Source organism: Carassius gibelio, chromosome B9 (genome assembly GCF_023724105.1).
Source record: "Carassius gibelio isolate Cgi1373 ecotype wild population from Czech Republic chromosome B9, carGib1.2-hapl.c, whole genome shotgun sequence".
Taxonomy (NCBI): domain Eukaryota; kingdom Metazoa; phylum Chordata; class Actinopteri; order Cypriniformes; family Cyprinidae; genus Carassius; species Carassius gibelio.
Window position 1 is genome coordinate 29,814,842 of NC_068404.1, and position 6,000 is coordinate 29,820,841.

General features: G+C 37.1%; 1 long non-coding RNA gene across 1 annotated transcript in view; it reads left to right on the forward strand.

Moving 5' to 3' along the window:
- The first annotated feature begins 4,359 nt into the window (after positions 1-4,359).
- The window catches only part of LOC127964995 (uncharacterized), a 20,330-nt gene continuing 18,689 nt past the window's right edge, over positions 4,360-6,000 (forward strand). The window contains exon 1 of the long non-coding RNA XR_008155231.1: positions 4,360-4,430. This is a non-coding gene — a long non-coding RNA (uncharacterized LOC127964995). The remainder of the gene's footprint in view (positions 4,431-6,000) is intronic.

The window sequence follows — 6,000 nt, forward strand, 5'->3', positions numbered from 1 at the left end:
AACCATAGTTTAACAAATGGTATTTGTAGTAAGTCTGTGGTTATAAAAATGGTAGTCAACACGCCAAAAAAACATGGGTTACTACAGTTTTACTATAATAAAACCATGGTTATTTTTTGTAACTTTAATATCGGATGCAACAAAACGGTGTCAATATTTGACCTTTATACGATTTTTAATCATAAACACATCACTGAAGATATAATCAGGGCACATATTTACACCTGGCCTTAAATGCACACTGAACAGAAATTGCCATATGTTTTATCACAAATGCATACCTCAGAAAGTCAGTGCAAATTAGGCGTAATTTTACTTTATGAAAGTGTCATAATCGGATGGAGAGTTAACAAAACAGTGCCGATATTTTACATTTATAGATCATACTCAAGTCACAAACATACTGTATCTCAAAAAGTCAGTGTTTTGTAAAAGATAAAAATCACAACTGGATTCTCCGAAACAAACTAAAAGTTTTAACCCTTGAATGTACGCTATAGGCTAGCTGTATCAATTGACAACGCAGTAGGCTATTATTATCTCAGATAAAAAGAAAATAATAATACTTGTATTTATGTCATAAATGAAACAAAAGTGAGCATTCATGACGTTTTTTTCTTAGTTTAATTCCATCATTGAGGGTCAGTCTCCCCCTGAACACGGTTCTTGATGGACAGTTCCAGCTGATGAAGTTGAAAAGGCGAATCAACCTGTTCCACATCAGATCTGCTCCCCGCTCCGAGCATGATCCACACCGGCCGGCGTGCCCCAGATCTCTCTCCGGGAATAACAAACACATGTGAGGAACGCGCTGGGAATGTTCAGGTCAGGAGCCGAGGGTCTGGTCTGATGGTGAGGATCGAGCCGAGCACCCATGCGCCTCAGCGGACTGATGCGAATTGCTGAAATGCAGTCTTTCATCTCACCAGTGACTAAGGCTATACTTGTAGCTCTGTTTATTTTTGCCATTTTGCTCATCCTCTATGTGATCCTGTGGTATATATGCAGAGACGTGGACTGTGATCACGGCATTTGATTTTGGAGACCGAAGCTGCGGAGAAGTCAGGGTGACCCCGGTAAGTGCGTCCGCGTGTCCTTCAGTCACACGTTATCTTTATCAAATCGCCACTCAGCAGTGATAAGACATCATTTTTTGTGAGTTATGCATTCGTTCGTTTTCCATTATAGCGCGCTCTTGCACGCGAGGTGATAGATGTGTCCCTCTGCAATGTCTCCACGGCTCACCAAACCGTCATCGTCTTGTTCATTACGACTGAAAAGACATGCACTTGAACGGGTTTTCACGAAAAACAACATTTGAATAGATGCGTTGGCTGTTCGTTCAGGTTTGATTCAATGCACGTTCCGGGAACGTTAGTTTATGGTTATTAAAATTCATCTGAGAAGAACAGAACGTCGGGATGAATTGGTTTCGCGGAGCGTGCACTAACGTAGGTGAACAAACTGAAGCAATAGAGCAATGTTTAATTCCCAAACATTTCAACGCAGATGCGGAAAGTAGCCTAACTAGTTTAACAAAAGTCGGACGCAAACAAGATGCACGAAGGTTATGAGAAATAAGCAATTACTGTTGTCGCTGGTTGCAAGATGCATCTACTGTAAATAACATTTTAATACTGGTTTTGAGCAAATGTTTGTTTTCCAGTTATCATGCACCGAGCAGAAGTGAGTGGTGCTGAGACTGACCGCATCTCTGCAGCAGTGGATTGCAGTCTGAGCTCTCTGAACTTGTTAACAGCATTTTATTCTCGCAGCTCTGGGACTTGAGGAGACAGACGTCGTGTAATGGTTTTCTGCTTCCCTGTGGAGATCCTAAACACCACTCGTCTTTAATATAACCCTTGCTGTGTTAATTTCCTACCTTTAATCTCCCGGTTAATGAGCATGAGTTGAGGCGCTCTAAACTCGAAGTGAAACGTGCATATTTCACGCTCATGCTCGCATTATTGGTTAAACTAGCCATTATGGGTTGTGAAGGAGAACCCAAGGGCAGATGCAAATTGCCACTGCAGTGTGTTTGAGAAGCACTGTTGAACTCATCTCAGCAGGGTTCATGGCTTTTCTGATCACAGACACTTCTGCATCTACACCAGTCGAATAGACATGTTTCTGCACCCATTTATTCCTGCAGATGTCAAAGTCTTTTGAATGAGATGCTGACTGGTGTATTAATTGAGAACATTAATTGAGAATTGAGAACAAAGCATGCAATAGGCAGTATTGTATATCATATTCGTGCCTGGAGTGGGTTGGAACAGGAACAGACAGAATTAAGAGTCAGACTGAAAGACAGAAGGAATGTCCCTAGACGAATCCTATCAAACGCTCCTGTTCGTCCCCTGCCTGCTGTCTGTCTGTCACTCACTCAACAGGTTATGATGGGTATGTTGAGGAATTCATTTAATCACTGCTCTTTCATTCAGTCCCTTACAGAAGCAATGCATTACTGGCAATGATTTGTATATACACGAACACCTCTGTATTTGTGCATTAAAACTCCAGTGTTTAAAGGAAACATTGCTGTAGATGTGCATTGCTAAAATGTACGAAAGCCTATATCCCGACATGGGATTAAAAAAAATAAAAAATAATTCAGACTTCTGAGAAAAAAGACAGAATTGCAAGAAAAAAGGTTCTGTGAATCTTGTAATTCTGACTCCCCTGCAATTCTCAGTTTATATCTCACAATTTTGAGAAAAAAAGCTAGACAAACTAAATTATGTGAAGAAAAGCCAAACAAAACAAAACAAAAAAAGTTAGATTTTTGTCTCAATTACGTCATAATTTATTCTATGGCAGAAAAAAAAATCAAAATTCTGAGGAAAAAAAATCACAATTACTAAACTCAGATTTGCACGATTAGTCACAATTATTGATAAAAACATGTCATGGTGGAAACAAGCTTCCATAGAAAAGTCATTCTGTCACACTCTCATCTCAGTTCAGCAGATTGTGAAAGTCTCGGCAATCAGATAGTTTCACAGGTTTGAATGATGCAGAATACACAAGGGACTTTAACCGCAATGTTTTATTATGTTTTAAATATACAAATGATATACCCGAGCCTATTACCGTAAACACTGCGCAATTTAATATATACACAGTGCTGTAAAACGTTTTTTTCCCCCATATTTGTCACACTTAAAAGATTCAGATCATCAAGCATTTTTTTATATTACACAAAGATAATGCAAGTAAATACAAAATGCAGTTTTTAATATACAGCCTTGACCATATTTGGAAGTGAATTTCAGCTAGTGGAAGCATTTGGTACTGCGGTCAAACAAAATCTTATCATTGTTTAAATCAACTTTAAATTTGGGACACAACTTGTTTAGATTTATGGCTTTCGTTTTCTTAGTTTTATATTTTTTTGTGTGTTAAAATGGTAAAGTTCACAGTTTTGCATCTTTGTCTGATTTTCATTTACTTCAAAGTTAATCTTTGTTTAGTTTGTTTCATGGCTTATAGTGCTCTAATGAAGACTTTTTTAAATCCATATGGGCAAAATACTTACAGAACCAATGCTGCTGGAAAAGGTGGACAGCACTAATGCACACAATTCTTTTAATACATTTTGGCTGTGGGATGAAAGCTGTTTCTCTGTGAGAGTGTGTCTGGCTCGGCGGTGTGTGTGTGTGTGGATTGGCTGCAGGGAGCTTGTGTTTGGTGGGATGGATGGATGAGGAACTCCTGGAAACGTAATCGAGTGGCAATCATAGAAAGTGGGCCAGGAAGGGCTCTCTCAGGAGGAATCTGAAGCCGTCCGTGTTTCTCCTGCGAAACCAGCAAACACTCGCTTTTAGCTGTCAGTCGTATTGCTTCCACTCAAGATGCTGCGTGACACGGAGATATAATAAAGTCAGACATGGATGCGGGTTATAAATAGATGATATGAGTCAACTGTTATGTAAAGTTACATTTTTAACTGCCTGTTTATGGAAACCAGACATGGATGCGGGTTATAAAATCCAGATCTGAATTGGATTAGAAATGTTCTGTCTGATTCCATGCACTTGAGATTTTTCTTGTATTTAGCTTTACTGTTATACTGGAACGATGGATGATGACTGATGGGTTTTAAAAACTTTTAATTCCCTCTTTCGCATATTAAGGTCTACAATTATATTCTACTATATTATTTTCTTTACTTGGTCTTGAAATGTCAAGCATTATTTATGGATAATTTCAGCAGTGTTCACTTAAAAACGGAGGTGCATGAGCAAAAAACAAAAATGAAATGTAGTGTTATATATCTGTTTTAGTTTTTAGATGCTGCTTATCTGAATGACAGGCAATACTGCTCATTTATTTTGCTTTTTATTTCACAGTTTTGCGCACGGGTTGTGATACTGATGGGCTTTGAGATGGTCAGACAGCGGATGGATCTGGAGTTCATGTCATAATGGGTAATGTCCAGTCATACATCAGTTATCATTATCATAACACAATCCACAGGCATTGAGTTTTGAGTCTCCGGTCTGCAGAAATGACAAAAGTTCTCATTAAGCCTCAGAAAATGTTATTAGGAGCTGGTTACAATAAGATTGTGGGGCTTTCAGACGTCTGAGTGTGGCTTTTGAGTCTGGCTTTGATTTATGTTTGTAATAAATGGTGGGACAAATCAAGAAACACTAAATTTAGCATTTATTATTGAATATCCAGAAAATGAAGTATATTTGTGACATAGCACAAATATACCAAAAACAGGGTTATTATAGTTATTTGAAACTAAAACCATTTTTGTTACTTGAAGTTAAAATAAACTTAATAAATAAATAAACTTTAATAAATAAATGAAATAAATGTCAATTTATAGAATTAAAAATTAAATTAAATAAAACTTTATTCATAAAATAAATTTTAATTTATATTGATAATATATTGTTTTATTAAACTTTTACAATTTTAATTTCGTTTTTTTCTTGATGTACTAAAATAACTGAACTAAACCTCAAATAAAAATGAATGAAAACTATATAGAGATATTTAAAAGGAAAAACAACTTATACAAATGGCAAAAAAGTTCAACAAAACTAATAAAACTTAACTAACTTAACTAAAATTAAAATATTAAAACAAAATATAAAAATAAAAACTAATCATAAAAAATTGAAATATAAGATATAATAGTTTCAGTGGCCAATTCAGACACTTATATTTACCCATAATCCATAAATACAGTTGCTTCTCAATAAATCAGAATGTCTTGAAAAAGTTTATTTATTTCAGTAATTCAAATCAGATTGAGAAACTCATGTATTAAGTAAATTCAGTGCACACAGACTGAAGTAGTCTAAGTCTTTGGTTCTTTTAATTGTGATGATTTTGGCTCACATTTAACAAAAACCCACCAATTTACAATCTCAATTAGAATATGGTGAGATGCCAATCAGTTAATCAACTCAAAACACCTGCAAAGGTTTCCTGGGCCTTCAAAATGGTTTCTCAGTTTGGTTCACTAGGCTACACAATCATGGGGAAGACTGCTGATCTGAGAGTTGTCCAGAAAACAATCATTGACGCCTTTCACAAGGAGGGTAAGACACAACATTCATTCACAGAGTGCTGTATCCAAGCATGTTAACAGAAAGTTGACTGGAAGGAAAAAGTGTGGAAGAAAAAGATCCGCAGCCTTGTGAGGATTGTCAAGCAAACTGGATTCAAGAATTTGAGTGAACTTTACAAGGTATGGACTGAGGCTGGGGTCAATGCATCAAGAGCCACCACACACAGACTTGTCGAGGAATTTGCTGAACCACAGAAACGTCAGAGGTGTCTTACCTGGGCTCAGGAGAAGAAGAACTGGACTGTTGCCCAGTGGACCAAAGTCCTCTTTTCAGATGAGAGCAAGTGTTGTATTTCATTTGGAAACCAAGGTCCTAGAGTCTGGAGAAAGGATGGAGAAGCTCATAGCCCAAGTTGATTGGAGTCCAATGTTAAGTTTCCACAATCTGTGATGATTTGGGGTTCAATGTC